This window comes from Chinchilla lanigera, unplaced genomic scaffold, assembly GCF_000276665.1.
Source record: "Chinchilla lanigera isolate Chin_1 unplaced genomic scaffold, ChiLan1.0 scaffold00042, whole genome shotgun sequence".
Lineage (NCBI taxonomy): Eukaryota > Metazoa > Chordata > Mammalia > Rodentia > Chinchillidae > Chinchilla > Chinchilla lanigera.
The window spans coordinates 10,330,283-10,358,125 of NW_004955443.1; the positions used below are offsets into that span (position 1 = coordinate 10,330,283).

Here is a 27,843-nt window from a genome sequence, read left to right on the forward strand (position 1 = left end):
ATTCACAATTAAGAGATTACATATATACAATAGTTATAATGATGCCAGCAAAATTATGTAACAATTAAAATATCATTTAAATATAACTAAAAATTTTATATAAAATATGAATGCCTATTTATTTTTTCTTTTTTAAATAAAAGGAGGAAGACATTAACGGACAGACAACATTTTACAAAATAGCAAAAGAACAGTACAGACAATGTAGAGTTACAAACAAAGTGGTAGGAAATTAACAATGCTTGTTGTATTACATATTGATATCTTCAAAGTGGTTTCTCATGAATACAGATAGAGACATGCAATATTGATCAATCAAGGACTTATTGACAGTTTCTTTCAGCAAAGAAATAGAAGACAGTAGAACAACTATGTTAACTATCCTGTATATACATACATACAAAATTTCTCCTTCCTTCCCTTCTCTTTTCCCACATCCCAGTTGCCCTTTACCCTTGAGTGTTTTCCTATCATTTCACAATGTCTATCATACCTCCTAGTTTAAATTAACTCTTTCAGATTTTACACTAGTGAAACAATGCAGTGCTTGCACATGCAGGTCTGATTTATTTCACTTATGAGTATGGTCTCTAGTTGTGACCATTTACCTATAAAGGCCTTGAGTTTATCTTTCTGAAAAATTAAGGAAAAACTTTTATGCAAAAATATAATCCCCATTGCAAGTTTTTAAAAAGTTTAAAATCAACTTTGACATTTAATTTTTTATAAAAAGATAATTATTATTAGATGAGCATGGTGATGAATGCGTGTAATCCCAGTGCTCTGGATGGCAGAGGAAGGATGATCAAAGCCTCAAGTCCATTCCAACTTAGTGACTTAGGGGCTGGGGATTTAGCTCAGCGGCAAAGCGCCTGCCTGGCAAGCACAAGGTCGTGAGCTCGGTTCCTGGTACCGAAGAAAAACCAAAAAAAAACCAACTTAGTGACTTAGTTAGTGACACCTGGTCTTAAAAAATTAGAATAATGGTAAGGATAATAATTTCACACTTAGATATTTTATTTTAATTGATGAAATATGGGTGAAAAGTCTAAAGCATAATAAAATTTAGAATAAGAGACTTAGGACCCCACAAGGCAGGGCTCTTTCCTGTTCAGTGCAATAGTGGGTCAACTGTGTATCCCCCCTCTTGAGAAACGCACAGTGTTAGATATAAGCTTTTCTTGCTGAATCACAGAAAATTTACTATTCTTTGGATAATCACTTCTATAGTTCATTCACAAAGTTAGAAAACTCCTAACCATATGAAAAATAAACACAGCACGTAAAAACATTCTTTGTGGCTGAGGTTTCTTAACAGGTCAGAATCATAAGACTTGTATCTGGAAAACACAAATAAAATGACATTTTTGGACACAAATGTAAATAAATAAATAAATAAAAATAAAATCTTAGGGCCAAGGATATAGCTCTGCAGCATGGCAACTGCCTAGCAAGCACAAGATCCTGATTTTGACTCCTGGTACAAAAATAAATAAATAAATAAAATAAAATCCTAGGTCTGATATACCCACATTTCCTAGCTGAAATAGTAGTGTCTTGTCAAATAGACTGAACCATCTTTACTGTGTCAGTCAGGAAATAGGGAAAGTTTCAAAGCAAAACCAAATCCTTATTGAGGGCACTGGGAAAGACTGATTAGCTACAAACCACATTGATCATGATTTAAGGTAAGAGTGTAAGATGAAAGAAAAAAAGCCTGGGCAAAGCATCACACAGCTGTAATCCCAGCACTTGGGAGGCTGAAGCAGGAAAACTGCTGAGAGTTCAAGGTCAGCAAGGGCTACAAAGTGAGTTCAAGCCCAGCCTGAACTGCATAAGGAGCCTTATCTTAAAAACAGAAACAAAAAAAAAAGAAAGAAATTCAAAGTTTCCTACAGTTTCCATTGCATTAGAACTCTGATGCATTATTGAAGTGACCTAACTGAGCCCTAGAGGGAAAAATTTCATGAGCAAAACATAGAAGAATTCTTTTCTTTAAATAACAGTGTAATTGTGGGTCACAAGTACGACTACTTTATGTCTTTTTTGGAAAGATAAATGTAATGAAATTGAAGGAGTGATATTCTCCCTACTTAGACTACATACACTTTTTTGAGACTCTTCAGTCCTAAGAAATATAGAAGTTACCTATGTGGAATCAGCACTGGGGTAGTTAGGTAATGACAAGAAAACAAAATTGACTCCTAACTCACAATGAGACTTTGCCAAGTAGACCTTTCCAATGTGATCTCACGTCAGAAGTCTGGTTTAGCAGATAAGAGAAAAAGTCCCATAAAGGTCAATTTTATATACAGTCATTTTCTCTGTACAGATTTTTATTTTGATACAATAACAACCACTCCAGAAATTTTATATCCAGTATCCAATAATACATCTCACTCACCCATGAGAAATGCATTATTACTTATTAGATAAATATTTTGAAATTTTATAGCACTAAGGGCTTGGCTATGCCACATATATTGCTAAGGACTCTGACAGTGAAAACTGTCCCAATACGGTCTCTAAGTTATGTTCCAATCTCCATCCTTACTTTTCACATTCTATGTGCTCTTCAACGTGTGATTAAATCTAGAAAATTGAAGCATTACTTCTGCAACGGAAATGTTGACAGCTATCTTTCTCATTACAATCATTGCAATACCATATTAGCTTGACAGTTAATAATATTTTTGTGTGGAAGAAAAGATTCTTTTCTACAGTTAATAATATTAGATATACACTTAATAATATTTTCATATGGAAGAAAAGGTTCTTCAAGCAGGGCTGTCCTGAAGGTTACACGTATTATTTTTTAATGCTTTTTAGCTTTTCAGAGCTCTCATAGTGACTGCTGTAATATAAACTATGGATTTCACAAACACACAAAGAAGCTTGGGCTCATTTTTTTCTTTGCTTTTTCTTATTAGGTCTGCCAAATCTTTGATGCCTGTTGTATGTGTTTTTCTTATAAAAGCTATTAGTTCAGTTCAGCTACTCAGAAGCTTTTATTACTCTATGGACAAGTTTCCTCATAGGATGAAAGATGAAGCTAATCTTTCATCATAATGTCAGATCATAATTTGAAATCATTGTAAATAGGTTTGTGGTGCTGTGTAATGGAAGAGTGGAAAGTGATACGTTAAGGACTTGAACTCCTTAAATGTTTGCTCTTTGAAAATTGAGTGCATCTTTCTTTATTGTTCTTCATTTCATTAGGATTTAGCCCATCCATTCACTTCTTCATTTATAATTTCTGCAGTCATTAATTTATATCTTCTACGCATGCTACAAAAGCAAAGAAGCTAAAAAAATTCTAAAGAGCTCAGTGTGATTATCTATAAGCAACGAGCCAGGCATAAAATTTCTACCATAACTCAGAAGGTCCACAAAATGGGCAATGGAAATGGTGACATATTTTTCTATATGGTAATAAAAGAGCCATGAATCCTTCTTTCTGCCTATGTCCGTAGTTTATCTTTATTCAGTGATACTTAGATATCTAATAGTGTAGGCCATCAAAGTGAAAAGTTGGTAGTTAGGAATAATTTTTTACAGGGGCTGGGGATTTAGCTCAGCAGCATAGTACCTGCCTGGCAAGCACGAGGTCTTGAGTTCGATTCTCGGTACTGGAGAAAAAAGAAAAAAAAAAAAAAAGAATAATTTTTTACAAACTAAATATATGAGTAGTAACTTAAATACTTCTTCAATGCTTGCATGAAAATCATATTTAACATTAACATGAAATAAATCCAAAATACTTTCCGTGCAGCCCATTATGTTTCTTCCATTAGATAACTATTGATTAAGATTCATCATATTTTCAAGTACTTCATATGCATTTAACAAATATTTAGTGAATGTAAGTATCATGCTAGATTCTGAAGATATTGAAAATTAGCATTTATGGCACAGCCTTCATAAACTGTCATTTCAGAAAGATAGTACATTCCTCCTAGATTATTGAATTTAAAGTTCAAGAAACATATATGATTTTTGTTGTATGGATGATAATGTCTAAAGATCAATTTGAAATTTTTTCTTTCTCATTGTGTCCAATAGGAATATTTCTCCTTAATTTCATAGTTTGTACATATGATATTTAAGCATTTATGTCATAAGAGACAAAGAAGTTACCTATCTGGAATCAGCACTGGGATGGTTAGGTAATAACAAGAAAATAAAAGTAGAAGGACAGATGTTCACTCCTGAAACACAATGTGACTTCAATCATTTATGTCTTAAATATTATATTTTATAATTATAGTTTCCTGAAATTCTTCTGACTTCTAATTTGAGCATTTTGACCTTATAATTTTTATTTTCTTTTTTTATGATTTAGTTTAGTTTAGTGGTACAGTTTAGGTATACATAATGATCACATTCATTATGGGGAATTTGTATCTATACTTGACATATCTTAATTCCTTTTTTCCCATTTCCATCATGTCATTTCAAACTCCCTTCCTGTCCCTGGTTAAAAATAAACGATGAAAAACCCTCTGTTTTCATGTTATCCTTCTCTTCTCATGTTTTCTTTCCCTCCCTTCCTTCCCCCAAGTTCCCCTTTCCTTTTCAATAGTTTTTTCCTATTTCACAATATCTATTGTATATTTTGTTTCTTATTTACATTTTCGGTTTTTCACAACAGAGATGTTATGTGATTTTTATGTAGGTATGTCTGATTTATTTCACTTATGATTATGATCTCAAGGTCCATTCAGTTAGCTATCCATGTCTCAATTTTATCTTTCTTTGTGGCTGAGTACTATTGTATTATATCAAAAAACCACTTCATTTTTATCCATTCATTGGTTAATGGGCATTTGGTTTGTTTTTAAGATTTAGCTGTTATAAACTGTGCCACTATAAACATGGGCGCACATATATCCTTGTGGTGTGATGCTTTTAATTCTTCTCAGAGGATACCAAAAAGGGGAATAGCTGGGCCAAATTCCCACGTATAATGTTGAGTTTCTGGTCCAGATATCATATGAGTCACAGTACTTTAGATGAAGAAGGCTTTTCATCAACCACACCATGAGCTAAGATTAGGATGCTACAATAAGACATGGGAGGGAGGGGTAGAACTGATGAGTGAAATCCTCCTGACTTAGGCTAAGGCACTAAAATGTTTGCTGAAATGGTCAGGAGACACGTTTGGGTTGAGATATCTTGAATTTAGCCTATTTAGCTCAGCCTGTGCAATTCTGAAATATGAATTCAATTCTAGTTATTTTGCAGTCCCTAGTTAATGAGGCCTTGGATTTATGGTACCTCAATTTCTATTTTTTCATTTATATTATAACTTATTCAAATAGTTGCCTCAGAAATTATGCAAGCACTATCTGCATAGATCTATTCTATGACCTCATAGAGTGGCAGAATCTGGCCATCAGCTTTATAGGAATTAATTTTTCTATATATGCCATAGTTAATGCACCGTATATTTTATTTTTGAGAAATAGCTGAATTCAGTTGCTCAGGTTTCCAATTCTACTATTGACAGTTTATCTTTGCAACCATATAGAGCTATTAGGAACACAAATAATTTAAGATAAAACCATCCTGGCAGAAACAATCCAAATTAATTATACATTTTGCCAATGTTGCTGCTTTTTTGTGGGAAGTCTTCTTTTCATTTTCCATTTTCTATTTTTTATTATCCTCTGGTGGTTCTGGAATGACTAAAAAAGTAGGTAAATATCTTGTTCCAACTTTACTGATTAAAATTAAAACAGCTAATACTTACATATTCCACAGTAGGCAGAAGAGTCAATAAACATTTAATCAGTTCTGAAACTTTGTCACCAAATGTGTAGAAACTGTCTCAGGGAAATTGTTTCTGTCCAAATTTGGAATGTCCTGTTATACTTAGGAATAAACATTCTTTCATTTTTTTATTTATAAATAACAGATATCATTGGATCTATAATTCAATTTTTCTATGCAAATCTGATTTCATACCTGTATAGGAACTTAGAAGACTTTATATCAACATTCTTTAGTTCCAAGTAGGGGGCAACTGTTTTGTTGATGAATCTTGTGCTTGTCTTTCATGTTAATGGCATATTCAATCTTTTTCTAAATTTGATAGAGGAAGCTAGTAATTAATTTGGGGGGAAAGAGCAGACATTTTATTAACTGAGCAGATCATAAACCTACCAATGTAGATACCTCCTTTATTCTAATAAGTCTTTTGATTTGGTCTTCCCTATTTCCAGAATCTCTATCTTCCACAAAGTGTATGGTCTTTTACACCAATCTACTTGTGGAGAAGGTCATTTGAATGGCTACAGGAGGTCATTTGCCCCTTTGAAGCATCTTCCAACAGTATAGATTTTACAAATCCAGTATTCCATGCAGATGGTGCCATATTTATCAAGAAGTCAAAGAATCAATGAGTTATCTCTCAAGTCAATTTGATTCTTATTGATTTTGCCCTAGACACACTTGTATATCAGTTTGTTTACAGACTTCAGATATGGGAACCCCCATGCAATGTGTAGTTCCGTAATCTTAAGCATACTAACTGAAACCATATTGAGCTTAACAAAGGACCACTGATGGTCTGGCAACAGTAAAGAAGCAGCAACACCTAGTGGACTTTTGGGTTCACAAATGATAACTGATAATACCTATCCTGATGATAAATGCCAATTTGGGTATGTAGGTTCCTAGAAGTTGCCAGTTTTTCTTGCAGTCCTAGCCATTCAAATCTCAGTTCTGTATGTCTGCCTGTACTCCATACAAAAGTGCCTGTCTTTGTCATAGATTAGCTTCCTCCTTGCCTTTGGAAGTATCTCTTGGGCAGCCTCCTTTCTCATGTGCTTTACCTTCAGCGCTATGAAATGTCTTTGCTTCCTCTTAAGGTTTTGTGGCATAGTAGGAAAATTTTTCTTCTCTTCAATGACCTCCATGGTTTCAGCCAGAAAACAGTGAAGGTAGTAATTAAGGATCCAGTTCTGGTTTGACTTTTGTGAAAGATTCCTTCCATTGAAATCTATGGAATTTTTAATTTAACATTTTAACCCCCATCTTTCTGCTTTCCCTGGAATCATTTAGCATGGTTATGTAAGTAACTGTACATGTTCATGATATAAAATTCCCATTTTTCTTGTAGAAGTGCAAATGGAAGTTGGATATTGTCCTGGGCTTTCTTGATATTCTTATTTTTTAATATTTGCTATTGTTCTCAAAATTTGAAATCATTTTTACCTTTTAAATCTAATCTGCTTTTCCTTAAAAAATAAATAACGCTGCCTTAGGTTTTAAAATGCTTTTAACTTTACCTTTTGAGCTTTTTCCATTACTGCTTTTCTATTCCCCAAAATTCCAAATGTTTTTTTTTTAATTAATTTGCAGTAACCTAGAATTGGTTAATCAATTTGACTATTTCCTTTCAATATCTTATTAAATTATTATTTTGGCCTCTGTCTCTCTGCATACTTGCCAATCTCCCATTTGAAAATACTTTTTATACACTTTGGCATTTCTAATTCATGCATTTAAGCAGTTTATAATCTTCTTACATAACCTACACGAATCTGGAAAATAATGACATAATCTTACACATGAAAAAATTATATAATGAAAGCAAAAATGCCTTGCCACCAATTTATACTACTGACCCAGGCAGCTACAAAGCATTGTTAAAATCAGCTATGCGGTTTCTTTCTACTGGGAATTTTAGAGGCTTTTTAGTACGTGCAACTGAAAGAGGATTGCTCTTCACAATTCTACATTCCAGATTATTCTGGCTATCCCTATTAGGAAGGGAATATAACTCTCAAAAGTGCACCTCTCAAAAACTTAGATTTGGAACATAACATTAGATGGTAATTGACAATTTGACTATTTCTTATAAAATTGATACAACAGTATTCCTAATTTTATATGAATGAAATCATTTTATGTGCTACCTGTAGCATTCAGGTAACATTTTTACTTACAGCACAACTCAATATACACAATGCAATTAAATGTATCATTTAGTAGTTTCAGTATCAAAATAATTATGACAAATATAGCAAAACTTGTTAATAAGACAGGGAAAGAACAATCTACTATAAGTAAATCTCAGTTTATAATACTGATATAATTTATTTTTAATTTTACCTTTGCTATGATTGCTTATAGCTGAAGGAAAAAATGTTTCTAAGGAAACTAATTTTTCAATTTCTATAATGCCAACTTTGAAACTATTAGCTGCAATGTCAAGGCAAATCATACCAACGATATCTACTTACATCCTACTCCTAGTCTGCTATGGCTTGTGTCTAAATGTCTCCACAAAGCCTCATAGCTGGGGGTTTTCAGAGAAGACTGAATCTAGAATATGTGATACTGGGATTAATTCATGGTGCAATGCCAAGAACAAGGGCACTATGATTAAGGGTGTGAGTGCTACCTGCCCTAAGTAAGCTGGATAGGATGCAAGAGATAGAAAGACCTGTGGTTGTCTCTTGCTTGCTTTGAACTTTCTGCCCACCATGAACTCTTTCTCCCCTGCTATGCCTGTCTGCCATGCCACTCTGCCTTTGAGCCAGTCACCTGGCCTTGAAACTGCTGCAAATGGTGAGATAAATAAGCCTTTCCTCTCTCAACTTGAGGGTGTTGAGAATTTTGTCCCAGAAGTGAGAAAAACCGGTAAGATATTGTCCCACCAGGGAGAATTATTGCTTCAGAGAAGCATGGCACTTGCCCAGATGAAAGTCATTCTTTAGTTGAAAAGCTGACCTCTCGGAGTCTCAAGAGAAGCAATACTTTTGAAAGCCACACTTTATTAAGAAAGAAGTATTTTAAATTTCAAATATGTCCTTTTAATAGAACAAGAATCAAAGCAAGTTGAGTTGAGTTGTAGACTCTTGTGATGAGGACAGGCTTGTTTTTTGCCTTTTGTTCAGTTTCTCATCTTGTCTAACATTTATTCTTTTATTAACTGTCAAAAATGTCCCAGTTTTCAGACTATAATGACGGATAAAAAAAGAATGAAAGAGAAATTCCTATGAAACTCCCAGTGAATGAAAAATAGAAAGCTCATCTCTTGAACAGAAGAGGAAAGACATTGGTGTACCTAGGCACATCCTCTCCTGGTGGTCAACTTGACAGGAAGCTATGACAGACTTAACCATGTAGGTGTAATGGCACGGAAACTAATGAATGTGTGTTTGAGGTGAGGGCTAAGTGCCAAGTTTGCATTTTGGTTTCTTTTCCATATCCAAAGAAAGTTGCTATACTTCTATAAAAGTTATGTGATCAACATGATCCCACGTTCTCCTTGGTGTTTCCTCCTTTTAAATTCAGAGTGGCTGAGAGAGTCTAGGATGCCCTAAAATGTTACTCATCTGTTTTATTCTTCTCACATACCTAGTGTGGTACACTAAAAAGTGATGAAGTAGACCACCAAGATGAGTAGGTCAATACAAGAATGAGAAAGTGCAAGAGACCGGTTGAGGGGTTGAAGACTGGCCGTAGAGATTGGAGTTGCTAGGCCATGTGAACTGAGATAAAAAAAAAAAAAAAAAAAAGCCTAACTTTGTTTCAAGGTTCTCAAAGTAAAGTGGGAGAACACTTATGGATTCAGGGCCCATGAATGTTCTCAACTGAATTTTTTACACTGAGCCAAACCGCAGGAACCACACTATCCTGGAAACTTGTTTGCTCTTGTTACACTTACAACTGCTGACTTGTAAGAACTAATAGAAAACATATGGTGACTATTTACCTCCACCAGTCCTAATCTTCCACAAGAACTTCCACAACTGTGTGTCAAAACTCTACCCTTCCCTTCTTTTCCCATAACTCAGTCCAATTACCACTGCACACTGTGTCTCTCTAGTACTGCAATTCCTCAATCAATCCCAGATAATCAATTTATATTCAGGGGTGACAATTGGTTTAATTTTAGATTTGTTGACAGCCACATAAGAGATTTAAATATGGACTCAAAGTTATTCTCAGAACATGAAAATATAAACCTTGCTCTGTCTTCCAATCTTTAGAAGGACAAAAGAAGAGAGTTTTTAGAATTTGCTCTCTGATTAGATTCCATTCTAGTTTTCTGGCTGAGATGTTTCTTGTACTCTCTTTATAATGCATCTAACATGAATACCCCCACATACAAACACATAGCTTTCTTAGTATAAGCTTATTTGGTTTCAAAATGCACACATGAATTTTACAAAACAGAAAATACCTAATCTTGTTTGCATTTTTATTATACCTAGGCAATTGAAGATGATCTAGAAGTTAAGTGAATTTAAACATAGAACTAGCACTTTATCACAAACACTTAATAACCACATCAGTATTTATTTGTACATGAAAGAGTTGATAAACATCATTTTTTATCATTATAAATGTAGAATAAGTTTTTTCATTATATTTATCAGGTAAATAGTGTCATTGTAAATTTGTATCAGTATAAGCAATCATACTCCCTGCCATTAATAGTTCATAATTAATTTAAGCATTAGAAATGCAAGTTGTAAACTGAAATGAGGATACATATCTCCTGGCTTTCACATTATCTGGATATTTTACAACCACACAGCACTTAATACTTTCAATCAGAATTATGGGCAAAGAAGTTGAACAAGTATAAAATGTTGAATTATTTAAACAAAATGTATTCCCTAAATAAATTAGCATTTTTTATAATAAAAATCCACTCCTTTATACGTTCAGCTAATACTGAAAGCATCAGGGAAACTTAGAACATTGTCATAACAATATGTTCTATTGTTTCATAGTTTTTCCCTCTTTGAAAACCATGCTGACACTTAATCCCCAGTGCAGTAGTACCAAGAGTAATTATCTCTAGGGAGGCTTCTACTGCATGAATGGGATTAGATGCCCTTATAAAAAGCCTTGACAGAAGGAATTCACCATTTTGGACCCCTTTCATTCTTCTATAATGTGAGAACACAGGATTTCTCTATGTAGAGAGTGCAGCTACAAAGGATATTTTTAAAAGGAAAGGCCAGTATTTTTACCTAGTTCCAGATTTATCTTCTTTTTCTGCCTATAATTAGAATTATCTTTTTAGACAATTTCACAGTCACTCAAACTATTATCTTTCTGGGCTCTTGCTTCAAAAATTCTGCTTTTATTTTACAAAGTTTTTAATATTACTATTTTCTCAGCTTTTCCTTTCGTAGTTTTCTTCATTCATGATGGCCTGGATTCCTTGTTTGACAATTTATCTACAAATGCCTTTGTTCTCCTCCTAGCACTGAATCTGAATGGGTAATTACAGACTTCATGTGTTCCAAACTCTTTTCTACACTTTTTCATCAAGAAAAAATAATTCCTAGTTATTCCTAACAATATATAATACATTCCATCCTACAGATATCAATAGAATATTATTTTTGGAACATCTAGATGCTCCTCCTTTTTTGTAAAATAAGATTTAATATAAGTACACATTTTCATGTTAAGTATCATTTCTCCTCCCTTTGTGATTTACTGACTTTAATAAATACCCTTAGGAAAAAGACCTGTACCATATGATTCTTCAGAAACAGCCACTGTACACTTTTCTACTAATTCTCTCTTAACTTGCAACTGCTATATGTGTGTGACATACCCATGTGAAAAACTGCTTTAGTAAAATTATAAATGACTGTGTATTCAAGATAGTTAAAATAGTTTAGAGACACAGAAAAATATAACATAAACATATTTTTAAAACTAAATTTGTACTACTTTAGCGAAAGTGACATAATTCTTCTATTTGTTCTTCCTGCTAAACCATGACTGAGATTGCCTAAAAGTCATAAAATGTATTATAGGCCAGTGCCATACAATTAGGGGCTTGGCCAAGTAGGCAGAAATTTCTCATTCCTGATAAACTGAAGATGTAGGGTCTTGCAACACACTCAAAAACCCAAAACTAGATACACTTGGAAGACATCTTCAGTGTAGTCATTTCCTAAATATTCTAAATATTAGCAATAAAGCTACTCACCACAGTCAATTTACAAACATTAAACTAGGAATTAAACTAAAAAGAAAATTAGAAAATGAGAAGACACTTAAATATGATGCATCTCCAGACCTCCAGCTCACCAAAGGCAAAACAATGAGGCAATGACATAGAATAATCTGAAAGGCACAAACCTGGACTCTCTGAAGTGCTAACAAAAGAAGTAACAAAGCAAATTAATGAGGCTTTGGAAAAATCAAGTCAGAAATAATTTCTCAGATAACTGCAGGTACGGTAACCATAATGAAAGACATGCATATAGAACTCCAATTAGCCATGATCAAAATATTTACACTAAGGCATATCATAGACAAGATTCCAGAAATTCAATGCAAGAACAGAATATTAAAAGCTATTAAAGACAAGATATAAATTATCTGTAATTGAAAACCCATCAAAATGATGGAAGATTTCTCATCACAACACTTCAAGAGGAGCTTTGAATGAAATATATCAAAACCAAAAAGAAAACAACCTCTAACACAGATTGATGTACCTGCAAAACCATTTGCAATTGTTAGAGAAATAAATACTTCTGTGACAAAGAACACATGAGGATACTCACACAAACACTAAAGCGGAACTCCAAAGTGTTCTGAAGGATGGTCTAGAAAGAGATAACAAAAATACAATTCCATGAATCATAGCAGAATGGATCTAACAGGCAAAGGAAACACATAGAAGGGGAAAAAAAGGAGCCAGCAACAAGAAAATAACATGACAAGGACATCAATACATATCAATTATAACCATCAATGTTAATTGTCACAACTCTCCAATCAAAAGCAGAATGGATCAAGAATCAAGATAAAAAAATATGCTGCATACAAAAAAACACATTTAATTCAAGAGAAATTCATAGACTGAAAGTCAAAGTATGATAAAAAAGGAGAACTAGGAAAGGGAGAGTGTAAAGGAAGGGATGAAAAAGAAGAAAAACAACAACAAAGCTTTTGTAAATATGAAGGGGAAGAAGGGCTGAAGGGAGGGTAGGGGAAAGAAAAGAATCAAATTAGACCATGTACAGGTACAAATTTCTTATGATGAATGTGATCATTATGTATCTAACATGTACCAATAAACTTAGTTAAAAAAAATAAGTAAGCTGTAATCTGAACTTTTGTAGAGATCTATGACTAATTTTGATCTAGAAGGGTTCTAACAGCAGGATTATCAATTACATGGTGCAAAATCCTGCCTCTAGAATGCTACTGTATTTGCCCCAATTGAACAATTTCATATAATGTAGTGTTGTAGCACCTAAAGAAGTAGACAGAAGACTTCACTGAACTCTTAGAACAGGTTGAATGATTACCTTAAATGCTAGTTTACAAAAAATACTTGTATAATAAATATCTTTGTATTTCATGAAGTTTTTGTGGCACTTGCTTCTGTTATACCTGGTAATGATATTTTGAGGAAAAGCCAATCCTTTCTTCAAACATCTCTGAAACTTGTCATTATCTACTAAGAATAACATGAGTTCCAAAAATAATATAAGAGATGTGAAGACCAAATTGTCTTACGTTGGTGTACAACACCTTAATTTTTGGTTTATAAATAAAACAAAACCAAAAAAATCCTCTGCAAAATTGGCTTATTGTTGGTATTCCATTATCAATCTATCATCACATTTTTTGGTGGGTGGGAAGGAGGAGGAATATTTTCACAGGCATAGTTTAAAACCTCCTAATTTATGAAGTGGTTCTGAATTTTTCTAAAATATATTAATTTTTAAAATGTCAAACTCATTTAAAAGATAAAAATATGCATGAAATATATTTGTGGTGTGAAACTAGACTGGAAGTCTTTTATTTAAACTTTTTATTTGGAAATTCACATGGATTTGTAAGACGTGACAGAGCTACTGGGAGTCCTATACCTACTTTCTTCCAATGGCAACATCTTGAAAAACTATAGTATCAGGATTTTGACACTGACACTGAAGCAATCAAGAGGTAAAAAGATCCCATCACAGCAGATGTCTTTCTTATTTGCCTTTCATAGTCCCAGCACTTGCTTATCACACCTCTTCTCCATCCTCAACTTCTGAAAATTGCTGATATGTTTTCCACTCCTATATATAGTCATTTTAAAATCATATGCCAGTATGTAGACTTTAGGCTTGGCTTTTTTTCAATCCAAGTTGTTGTGTGTATTATCAATTTGCTTCTTTTTTCTGATGAATAGTACTCCATATGTATATACCACAGTTTGTTAAAACTTTCCTCTACTGAAAAGCATCTGGGTTGCTTCCTGCTTTGACTGTTATGTATAAAACTGTTAGGAGCATTTCTGTATAGACTTTGTCATGAACATAAGTCTTTGTTTTTTAGGATAAATGTCCAAAAACATAACTGCAAAGTTATATGGTAATTGTATGTTTGGTTTATTAAGAAATTGTCAAAGTATTTTCCAAAGTAACTACACCATTTAAATTTCTACCTCCAATATAAACACATGTTCTCCATACATTGATCAGTATCTAGTTCTTTTTTATTTTTTTATTTTTTGGTTTTGTGAGATAGGGTCACACTATGTAATTCAGGCTAGCCTTGAACTCACTGTGTAGCCTAGGCTGGAACTGAACTCATTGCAATCCTCCTGCATCAGCCTCTGGAGTACTGTACTTACGGGCATGTGCCACCATACCTGGTCTCTGTCACTATTTTTTATCTTAGCTATTTATTATGACAGATATATAGCCATAATTGTGTTAGTTAATTTTCTGTCATTGGTTAGACAAAATACACAACTCCCCAAATTAAGGGAGGAAAGGTTTATTTAGCCCACAGTTTGTGCAGGTTTCAGTCCACAATCAGCTGGCTCTAAGGCAGGGTGGCATGTTAGAGGAGCAACATGTCGTTCATGGTGGTGGAAGACAGCAAAGCAACAAGAGCAAAAATAGAGGAGCACAAGAGAAACTCTTTTTGTCCCTTATATTGCATGTAGGCTACCCACACTAGGGTGGGTGTAGCACTTAAACCCATAATCTTAGAACTGGACAATGAATCCATCACAAACCCTAAGTTCAACACCCCTGAAAAGCACCCCCCATTGTTGCATGAGGCTTTGTTATGACACAAATCATAACAATAATACAGTAGCTTTAATTTTCCTTTCCCTAATGAATAGTGATATTGAACACCTTTTCATTTTCATAGACTTCCATCTATTTATCTTCTTCAGCAAAATTTCTAATTACGTCTTCTGTCCACATTTTAATTGGATTATTTGATTTTTACTGTTGAAATGAATCAGTTCTTTTTTTGTTTGTTTGTTTGTTTTCTGGTACCTGGAACTGAACTCACGACCTTGCGCTTGTCAGGCAGGCGCTGTGCCAATGAGCTAAATCCCCAGCCCCAAGTTCTTTACACATGCTAGATATAGGTCTTTGCAAATATTATTTCTCAGTTTGAAATGTGTCTTTTCTTCCTCTTCACAAGGTCTTTCATAGAACAAAAGTTTATATTTGGAAAAAGAAGAATAACGTAGTAAGAATGAGAGTAACTTGACTCAAGACATCATACAGCTACATTAAACAAGGCTGTTTAATGCCATCAGAACTGACACATAGGTCAGTGGTGCAGAATAGAAGACCCAGAAATAAAAATAAGCATTTGCTTTTTTTTTTCTTTTATGGGTCATACTTTTACAAATCTAAGAACTCTTCTTATCCACAGAACACGAAGAATTTCTTCTGTGTTCTTAAATTTAGGACAGTCTCTTCTATTGCTATTTGTCTGGGAGACTTTTATCATAACTGAGGGATGAATTGTGTCAAATTACTTTTCTTCACTTATTGATAACAAAGAGTGATTTTCTTCTTTATCTTGTGTATATGTGTTATACTAATGAATTTTCAAGTGTTGATTCAAGTTTCATCCTGGAATAAACTATATTTGACAATACTGTGAACTATGAAAAATATTGAATTATAATGTTTGCTTAGAGTTCACTAGGGAAACAGAGTAGACAGAAAATATATAAGCACATTTGTAAGATAAGTATGTGATCAGAGGTGGGATAGTCCACAATGATTGTGTGTGGTGTGAAGAGCCAGAGCATCTACCAACAGTTCAGTTCAAGAAGATGGAAGCCCCAGAACAAGAGGGGGAATGACTGAAGCGCAGTAAGAGAAGGAAGGCTTGGCAGAGTCCTGGTGCATCAGTGGGATGAGCCTTTGTAGAAAAACTGAAGAAACTGGAATCTGATACCCATAGGAGATGGCAGTAGCAAAAGATGCACCAGCTCAAGCAGAATCGATATTTTCAAAAGCAGGCTGACTGCCTCCTTCTTCCCCTTTCTTTCCATCTGGGTGTTAAACCTACTACACAGTCAGCTGGACCTTGCCTTGCCTCAGTTTGCTGGACTACATGTCAGTCATGTCTGGAACCACCACACAGACACAGGCAGAAGCATGCTATACTAATCTTGCAGGTGTTTTTTAATCCACTCAAATTAAAAATCATGATTAACAGTAGCACAGTTTGTTTCTTTTTTTAGTTTCATTGCCTTTTCTTTCTGTATACTAGCTTCATAAAATAAAGTGTTCCTTGCTTTTCTGTGTTCTAGAAGAGATTGTATAAGTTTGGTCAAATTTTCTCAAATGTTTGATAGAATTATCCAGTGAAAACATGTGGCACTTGATATTTATTGGGGGGGTGTTCAACTAAAAATACAGTTTCTCTAATATCTACAGTGCTGCTCAACACTACCTATTTCCTACTGAGCGAGTTGCAGTAACTTTTGCTTTTGAAGTAATTAGTCTGTTTTTATTTATGTTGTGAGATTTATGTCTGTAGAATTATTCAAAGTATTTCCTTATTATCATTTTTATCTCTACAATGGTCTATAATTCTGTCCTCCTATTCCCTCTTGATATTAGCTATTTGTGCACTTTCTGCCAGTCTTTTAGTGGTTTGTCAATTTCATTAACTTTTCAGAGAAGCAACTTTTTGTTTCACTGATTTTTATTACTATTTCACTGTTTTCAATTTCATTGATTTCATCTCAACTTTTTTTATTACTTTGCTTGTTTTGGATCTACTTTTTCTTTTTTTAGTTTCTTGGAATGAAGGCTTATATTGATTTAATGCATCAAATGTCCCTCTGTGTTAATTTGTTTATTTGTGAGATAAATGGCTTTAGTTTTATCTCACAAATTTTGATATGCTAAATTTTCATATTTTATTCTGTTTAATGTATTTTGTGGCTTCTTTTAATATACTCTCTTTGACTAACGGCTTACTTAGAAGCATGTTGTTTAGTTTCCAAGTGGTTAGGGATTTTCCTATTATGTTTTTGTTTCAGTTTTCTAGGGTGAGCCCATTATGGACACAGAATATATACAGTATGGTTTCAATCCTTTTAAATTTTTTTTTGTTGTAGTGATCCAGAATAATTCAATATGTGTTCCATGGCTCTACAAAAAGTGTATTCTGTTCTTGTTTGGTAATTGTCTAATAAATACCTGCTTGATTCTATTGGCTGATGATTTTACTGAGTTCTGTACCCTTGTTGATTTCTCACAGAATTCTATCAATTGTTAAGAAAGTTGAAGTCTCCAGTTGTATGAGTCTTCAACTAGTTTTCCTTTCAATTGTGTCAGTTTGTGCTGCATAGGTTTTTAGCTCTGAGGATATATTCAGTAAAAGATTTTTGTGTTGTGCCAGTAGATTGATCTTTTATCATTATATATTAGTCTATGGCCATGGTCATTTATTTAAACTGAAGTCTTGTTTTCCTAATATTACTATAATTTATTTCATTTGTCTTTTGATTGATATTTCATGGAAAACATGTTCCATCTTTTTAAACTGTGATAGTTTATTGCAAGTAAATCTCTTATTGAGAGTATATAGTTGATAGTTGCATCATGCTTTTGATTCATTCTGCCAAACTATTTTTTATGATTGATATACTTAGACCACTTATTATTAATGTAATTACTGATATTTTAGGGGATAAGCCAGGAAATTTGCTTTGCCACTTACTACTTATTGTCTTGGACTAATAGTATTTCTTGGAATAATTTTTTAGAATTCCCTTGGGATTTAGAGGATCTCTGTATAGCTTCTTTAGTGGTTGAGCTAGGTATCATGCTAAGTACATACATCATAGTCTTCTGATATTGAAATTTATTGACATTTTCCAGATTCTTTCTATAGACACTTATTCCCTCAAGATCTGTTTCCCTTCTCTACTTATAAATATTCTAAATTCTTTTTTCGATGTCACTTTATAATTACATCAATGTAAGAATTTTCGACTTAACCATTAAGCATAACTAAGAAAGTCCAAAAGAAGCAAAAAAATGTTACTATACATGGTGATCACTTTGCTCTTACTGCACACTTTTTTCATGGAATTCTAATTTTCATCTTTTATTATTTCCTCTGTGTTTAAGTAGTTTTCTTAAGATATTATTTTAGAGTAGGTCTTCTGGTGAAATATCTCTGTAGTTTCTTTCAACCTTTCATGTACATTTTTTTTCATTTCAGAACAATATTTTACTGGGTATAGAATTCTTTTGGAAAATTCTTTACTTTCAGCCTTGATAAAATACTAATATTTTCTACACTGAAAGATTTCTCATAAAAATCTTACTTAAATTAATTTTAACAATAACCAAAGTTTTTCAGTTGCAGCTAGAAGATATTCTGTTTAGCTTTCAAAGTTAAATATAAATTCACCAATGTTTGTTATACTGCAAATTGTTGTCTGAAATTAGTTGCTCAGATTACCAGATAAAATCATACAAAATTGGTCAAAAAGAACTAAAAATTAGGCATTAACTGTTCCTTTCAAAAAATCATTAGACGTCTTGTCTAGTGAAAATCTGTATCATTTCTAATTTTTTTTTATTCTCTTTAATGCTTTGATCAATCTTGCATTCTTATCTTATTCTATCTGGTAATCTGAGCAACTTGTTTGAAGATAACAACATGTAATGTAACAACCAGTGTTAATTCCTATCATTTTGTTCTGAAACCCTGTATCATTTTTATTCTTTTGCTCTGTTTTGTTTTTGTCCATATTGTTGGTATTTTGCTATTGTTCATTTTATTATTCTTTTTAAAATAAAAAACAAAGTTAAGTATAAATAAATTAAAGTTAAAATTAAAAATAGACAATAGGAAACGGAAATAGATCTTTGCAAAAGGGAAGAAGAAAAAGAGGAGGAAGGGAGAAAGAAGAGAAGGGAAGGAACTTGAAAAAGAATGAAGGTGTGTTATGTTCACACACCAACTTCCTACAGTGATTGTAATCATCGTGTCTGGAAATATGTGCTAATAAAAATAAATATTAAAAAAGAAAAAAATGAGAAAAATCACAAATTTGACTATGACATGTCTTGTCATGGGGTGTGCGTGTGTGTGTGTGTCCCTTACTTGAGTTTTGCTTAGCTCATTAGAAAGTTCATGACTCTAAATTTGGTAAAATTTTACCCACACCTTTTGGAATAATTTTGTGCTACGCTTTATTTGCTTTATTTTTTTTGTCCAGGATTCTGTCCAGGACACCTTCATTCTTTTTCAGGACTCTGGACAGAAAAATATATGTTGGTTTAGTTGGGTTTTTGTTTTTGTTTTGTTTTGGTTTTGTCCTACATGACCCTAATGCTCTCTTAACTTTTTTGAATCTTTTTATCTTTGTTATTCTTATCATGTGATTTCTATTGTTATATCTTTAAGTCTTCTTTCTCTGTTTCTGATCTCATCTATTGAATTTTTTTCTGTTACCATTTTTTCAGTCCTAAAATTTCCATTTAATTCTTTATTTACATTAAAGGGTTTTTACCTGAAGTGCTATTTCTCCAATTTGTAAACATCATTGCAATTGTTCATTTAAGGACTGTTAATCTGCCTGGATTAAAATCTTTTCCAGATAATACTATCCCCATCAGCTTGATGTGGGAGTGTACTGATTGTCTTTTTCTCACTGAAATTGAGATTTTCTAGGTTCTTGGTATGAGATTTTCATTTGAAATGTGGGCATTTTACACATAATTTTATAAAAACTCTGGATCATACTTAAGCCTACTCTTTTATCCAGCTTCCTCTGATATCATTGTCCCAAGAGAAGAAAAGATCTCTTTTTACTGGCAAATTTGGTAGAAACTAAGGTTCTCCATCTTGTTGTGCAATTCCAAGGACAAGAGGATTGATTAAGTTAATTTTGGGCGGAATGACAGCCCTGGATAGATGCTGAGCCTGATAACAGGTTGACTGGAAAATGTAGGCTTGTTTCTGTGCTCTGCAAATGACCTCCACTGAGTGTAATTGAGGAAATGGTCTCCATTTTGCCGAGCAATGTTGAAAATCTTTCCTCTCTGCTGGTCTCCACCAACACTGGCTCTATAAGAAGGAAGAGAGGTGCTTTCTTCCACAAGTAAATTTGCCACAAAATCTTCACTCACTGAAATGGGGAGGCAAGTCTGCATGAACCTCACGATTCCCTACCAATCTTTTCTTAACACCACTTCCCCATGACAATTAGAGTATTTTGCAAAATCATGGTGAAGGTGGACATCTACTCTTCCAACTCAACATTTACTGAGGTAGGCGAGGAGGAAGCCCTGTATTTTTCTGCAGCGTTTGGTCAGAGTAGAATAATTATTGTTTAAAGTTTTTCATATCACCCGCTGCTAACCCTTTTCTTGTCCTTTTTTTAGAATGAGTAAACTCTTCTTGGAGCTATTTTCATCTGTACCTGTTAGAGTTTCAAGCGTGCCACTTTTGCCAAATTCAGTCTGGGGAAAAGAAATGCAGAATGCACACCTAGGAAATTCATTATTGTGTTCTGAGGGTCTCACAGTCTCTGAATGCTAAGCTTGTTTTCCTCTACATTATGCACAATAATCTTATGCATTTTTACATGTAATTTACAAGATTTATAGTTCGGAGGAATATGGAAAAACATAACTATTGCTTTACCTGGAAATAAAAGTTCATTAGCAAGCTGTTAAATGTTGCTTGAACAGTACAAAACACTTTCTTAGAAAAATGTAGAGACATTTATATGTATGTACCTGTATATTAAATTTAGTTTACTTATATGGTTTGGTCTGTTTCCTCAGACAAAGTTCATAATTTAAATACAACTGGGGATGTGAGGGGGAAAGAAAATCTTAGTTTTTGACTCATAGGTCCCACCTTATTTTGTTACAAGGAATATAAATTCATATTCTTTTCTTGGCTGTGGTATTTTTCTTGCTCCTTCTGGAATGCCATGGTTCTTAGTCTTCTTTCATTGCTTTCATTATCATCACTACCAGTCACCTCACAATTACTGTTCTTTGCTCAGTTATGGCTTCCAATCTTCTTCTGACCTTGACCCCACAGTTGAAAGAGTATTAAATTTTTTAGTTAAATACTGGCATTGAATTATTGTTAAGAAATTTCTGTTATTGAGATTCCATTCATCTCATATCCTGAATTTATCTGCCTTTTTACAAGAATTAAAAGAAAGCCTCAGAGCTTGTCTATGTAAAATTTGAATGACACACTAGATATTAAGACTGAAAGAGTGTGTGTTTTCCAAGTTTTATGGCAATAGGTATTAAAAAAGAATTCTTTATTTTCCAAATAGGCAGTACCAACATTAAGAACCAAAAACAATACATTTGCCGCTTGTGTGTATGTAATCTCTAACATGATCATTGTATTTTGAAGTAGAATCCAAGCAATAAGTAAATGTCACAACACACACACTGGTTTGAAACTAAAGTGAACTAAAATGTATCTTCTTCTAAATTTTACATACTAAAAGGAATAAGGAAATTTTAGTAGTGAAATGTGAATGGCCACTGAAGAGGTTAAAGTGTTAAATGAACTAAACTAATATGAATTGACTTGCAATGGGGATATCAAATCACAGAATGTACAACTTGAAAATGTTAGGAATTGCTTAAAGAAATAAACGAAACTAATATATCTTCATATCTAGTGGTGAAATATTATCTTTTATGAACTTGTTAATAAGAGAAAAAGGGTACATGAATATATCAGTTAATGGAAAGTAAGAAAAGTTATATTTTCTGTAGTAGATATTGAATAAATGTTAGCTGAATTCCAAAGAGTAATTTGAAAGAGAAATGTAGATAGGAAATGGCAGTGTATGAATTTTTTAATTAAAATGTCCATAAGTGTGCATGTATGCTGCCCTAAATAAATGTCTCTGGGCAAATGAGACAATCATGAGGGAGAATTATAATTCTATAATTACCTATGCAGTGGACATCAAAATAGTCCTTCTATTTATTTCACATATTTGGGTTTGACATGTTTTTCCTTTGAAGAGAAAACAGATCAGGTGAGATAGATAGATAGATAGATAGATAGATAGATAGATAGATAGATAGATATAGATATAGATATAGTTACAATCACACTTCAATTTGCAGCCCAAGTAGATTATAAGCTATACTTCCCATGAGTCAGTAACAGAATAGAATAAAAGTGTTTCAGCAGTATGTTTTTTGCAAAGTCATAAGAAATTAGGGCATTAACTCTCATTGTGTATTCTACAAGAATCTACTCCAGCTATTAAATCTCTTGGAAAATCGTTGAAGTTTAAATTTATGTGAAGATTTATCCCATAAAACTGGAGAGATATACAAACATATTCAGTCATACTGCTAAATCAACCCATATTCTGAATTAATTGTGATTCCATTGGAAGATTTACAATACAATTCAATATGCCATTAAAGTCACATTTCTTGCACAACAGAGCAAATTCAGCTATGGCTTATAACCTAACAACTCATGCAACTTTAAAATACTATTATGTGTCATACTGGATGTGAAACACACTGCATCAGATCTGATTTTTTGTGCAGTAAACTTTTTTATTGAATGTGAAACCAGGTATATATTTTCTTGTCCTTGATTTTTATGTAAACGAGATTCATGATCTGGAACTAATGTATGGACACACATTATTAATTCTTCAGAACAACTTTGTCTTAACTTAGAATCTCATTTTATTGTAATAATATAATCTTTTGCAGTAGTTTTTATGTGAAATGGAAGCAGCAAGAATGTTTATCACAGTTCTATCTAAGTATAACATAGATCTCTTTATAGTTATAAAATTCAAGAATGGTTTCACATTGAGTTCCAAAACTACTTCTGAGTTATAGAACTACAGTCTATATAATAATTTAAATAAAGAAAAAATCAAATTAATTTTGCATGCATTTTCTATAACAGACTCTGGACTAATTGCTTTATAGTCATTAACTCATTTGTTTCACATGACTAGGCTCCAGGATAACAGACATTATCATTGTTTAGGGAATCTTTTCTGACTTACAATGGTTATACATCTGTTCTAACAATTAGTAACTTGTAACTGTCACATATAGCTCATCATCTATTTTTAAATGATTTGTGATACCGTACTTTGACAGGATGAAAAACAGTGTTGGTCTAATTTTCTGACATGAGCCAGTTTTTCATTGCCGGCATACACCTGCCAGCAAATACCTGACAAACATAACTTCAAGATGGAGAGTTTTAATTTGATTTAATTTATAGTCTTAAAGATTTCTATTTATTGCTGACTGCCTTCAACATGGAAACATCATACAGGAAGGGTTCAAAATTTCTCATCACACAAAAAACAATGTCAGTGAAATAAATTGACTTCTAGAACTATTTTGCTTTCTTTTTTGCATTATTTCAAGATATATAAAATCTTGAATTCAGGCAGATAAAAGTGATATATTAATTTGTTGAGAACATGCTTTTAACAAATGCTAAATTTAAGAAGAAAATCTAAGAGTCTTTCACAAAGCTACAGTGATAAAAACAGCATGGTCCTACCATAAAAGAATAGATATGCAGATCAATCAAACAGAATAGAGGGTCCAGAAAAAAGTCCAGGCTGATTCAGCCATTTGATATTGGGGCCAAACACATATGCTAAACAAAGATAGCTTCTTTAACAAAGCATTCTGAGAAAACTGGTTATCCACATGTAGAATAACTCTAGACTCATATCTCTCATGCTGTACTAAACTTAAATCAAAATAGATCAGTGCTAGATATTAAAACAAAAACAATGATCCTGCTGAAAAATAAAATAGGTAAAACCCTTGAACACATCAGCACAAAGACTTTCAAAGAACCACAATTGCACAAGAAGAACAGTAAGAATCAAGGAAGAGGGTCATATCAAATTTAAAAAGCATCTGCACAAGAAAGGAAGCAACAAACAGGTGAAGAAACAACCTACAGAATGGGAACAAAATTTTTCCTATTATTCCTCCGACAGAGGACAAATGTGTGGACTACATGAAGCATTTCCATTTGGATCCCAGAAGTAAAAGACCTAATCCAAAATGGACAACTGACATGAATACACCATTCTCAGAAAAAGTACAAAGGGACAATAAGTATATGAAAAAAATGTTCTGCATTCCTGACCATTAAAGAAATGCACATTAAAACAACACTGAGTCTAACTTATTCCAGAAAGAATAGTTATCATCATATACTCAAAAACCAACAAATGCTAAAGAACCCTTCTATATTGTCTGTGGGAATGTAGACAAATATGACCACTATGGAATTAAACATGGAGATTCCTCAAGAAATTAAAACTAGAAATTCCAATTGACCCAGAGGTCAATTCCAATATCCAGAGGTATGGCTCCTCTGGATATCCTTCCAAAAAAGTTAAAGACATCAAATTATAATTAAACGTGTTTCATTTGCAACTCCTGTATGGTCTCATTAAAATTGTTTTTTAAAAGACAATGTATGTGTACTGGTTGATTGATTATGTCAACTTGAGAAGTTTAGAAGCATAACTAAACTTGGCTCAGCAATTGGCTCAGGAATTCTACACCATAGGGTGCAGAGGAGCCACCCTAGGGTGGATCATCACCTAGGTAATATAAAAGGGAAATGAGGAAGGACAGAGGAACTTCCATTTCTTTTGGAGGAGTTCCAGTCTTCACCTTCAGCTTGGACTTTGTCTCCTGGCTTCTAGCGCAGACTCTTCAGCTTTTGCCTTGGATCCTTCAGCCTTCCTGGATCACAGACTCATTGGCCTCCTGTTACAGCCTTGCATGGAACTCTGCAGTGAACTCCAGACCCTGGCTGATTCCCTCGGTCTTCAGTGTGCAGACACCCTCTTCATGCTTCCTCATACGACTCTCTGGCTGACCATCGTAAGTCAATCTTGTAATTTCTTATACATTTGTATATCTTGTGTTATATCTGTTTCTCCAGTAAAACACTGACTGATACAGTATGACAGTCTAAAGAATCCTTATGGAAAATATTTGTGATGAAAGAATTCTAGATCCAATCAATTTGTATCTATGTACACAACTATTTAAATCTAAAACATTTAAATGGAATGCATCTCATAAAATCAACATTTTGTGCATGGTAATGAACTTAATTGAATCAGAATGCCAATGCTCCCATTATAAATTTAATCAAAAATTTTAGGAGGTTCTTATTTAGGGAGAGAGCTAAATCCTAACAAATAATTTGATGTTTTCAGTGAATTCATAAAAAGAACTTCCAAATAACAGCTCATTATGCTTAGTGAAACTTCTTATTTCTGAGCACCAAGGCTTTACCTCTACTAACCCCATTAAAGCTATTAAAACTTAACAAAAGTTCATGAGATTTAAAGACAAGCCACAGGTAAGCAAAATGGTTGCAAGACACATCTGATAAAGTACTGTTCTTTAAAAAGTACAAAGAACTCTTAAAATTCAATGAAAAGTGAACAACCTAATTATAAAATGAGAAAAAAAATTAGCAAGTTGTCATCACCTCTGTGAAGATATACAGATTAAGAAATTGCAAATTAAACAAGACCACAACACATCTACTAGAGTGGCCCACATCCAAAACGTTAATAACAAATGCTGGTGAGGATGTTAATCAATAGAAATTTTCATTCATTGCTAGTAGAGATGAAAAATTTAACAAGTGCTTTGCAGGCCAGTTTAGTAATTTCTGACAAAACTGAACATATTCTTATCATAGGATCCAGTAATATTGATCCTACTTGCCCAAAGAAAATGAAATATTACAGCCATGCAAAAACTTGCATGTAGAGTTCTACAACAGATTTATCTGTGATTGCCAGTGCTTGGGAGAAAACAAGATGCTCTTTGGCAAGGAATGGATAAACTGTGGTTCATCTGGACAAGGGACTCTTACTCAGTGCTAAAAGGACATGAAACAGCAACCATGAAAGCACATGTGGAAAATTGCATGCATATTACTAAGTGAAAACAGCCCCATAAGTCTATATCCTATATGATTCCAACTGCGTGAAATCCTAAAAATTGTAGCACTGGGGGGATAGTACAATATTCAGCGGTTCCCAAGTGTAAGGGCTTTGGCTTATGATGCACAAGCCAAGTATAGAGGATTTCTGTGTTACTATGACGTGATCACATATCATTATACATTTGTCAAAACCTATAAATTGCAGAACACCAAGAATGAATCCCAATGTAAACTGTGGGCTTCAGGTGATAACAATATGTCTGTGCATGTTCATGAATTATAACCAAAAAAACTGCTCTGGTGAAGGATGTTGATCATGCGCAAGGCTATACAAAGGTAAAGGCAAAGCTTACATGGACACTGCACATTCAACTTTCCTGTGAATCTAAAACTTCTCTAAAAGATAAAATTTATATTTTAAAATTAAGAAAAACCTTGGTTCAATATCCATTTCATCTCTCCTCAACACTTTCTCTGAGAATATAAGTGAGAAATTGCTTTTATTTTGAGAAAATGATCTTTCAAAAGATGTTTTCTGAAGGAATGAAAATCAAAACCTACATAATCTAGAGTTTGTATCCCAAATCCAATATTGTTGAAAACTAGCTGTACATAATTATACATCCACATGACAATCTAGCCTCAGAATAACGGTTTACACTTAATCCAAAAGTTGGTAACTCGAAATGGATGGAAATTTTTAAATAATTAGAAACATGAAAACAATGACTACGTGGTGTCACATACTTTACAGTAAGTGTTTTAAGTACATCTGTTTAATACCTATTCACAATTTGGTGTCCATGTTATCATGCTCACTTTTGAGTTGGGAAAATTGATGAAAACAGATTAGTATACCACAGATAGTTAGAAGTAGAATGAGAATTGTTACTTGGAATTTCATTTCATGCTCTTTACAGGTTTTTGATCATGCCACTCTTTAAGACTCATCTATTTCTGTTTTTAAGTAATTCTTTGGTCTACATATAAAAGAACATAAGTTTTTCTTTAAGTTTAACATTTGTCCTTCTTTGGACTGTTATAACAAAATACCATAGACTAGATAGCATGCATATGATAAAAATTTATTTGTCATTGTTTGGGGTAGTGGGCAAGTACAGGACCAAAGTACGAGCAGAGTTATCTTAATTGTGCAAAAGACATGTTTATTAAGAATATTGTGATAACATGGGCTAGAACTTTTATAATATCAAAAGGTGAGATGAGTTTTTCGTTTATTGAGTACATGTAAATGAAAATGCGGTTTAATATCTGTGATAGGTAACTGATTGTGTCAACCTCAGTAAGAAATACCCAACTAATTGGATTAGTATAGTTCTGGGTTTAGCGGGAGAGATTTACTGAAAAGAGAAGACCCAGCCTCAGTGTAAGTGGCACCAACCTAATCGGCTTGTATGCTGGATGGAATAAAGGAGACAACGGTCTCCAACACAGACACTTTAGCCTTCCAGTGCATTCCCTCCAACTCAGACCCTTTGGCCTGTCTACAAGAACTTACAGGGGACTCCACAGTGAGTTCCAGGCCTTCGACCTTTGACAGGATCATTTGGGTGGCAAGCA

The 27,843-nt window shown here is 33.5% G+C and overlaps 1 pseudogene; it reads right to left on the reverse strand.

Annotated features, from left to right (window-relative positions):
- Positions 1-6,153: 6,153 nt before the first annotated feature.
- LOC102004984 lies at positions 6,154-6,920 on the reverse strand (annotated as a pseudogene).
- Between the last annotated feature and the right edge of the window lie 20,923 nt (positions 6,921-27,843).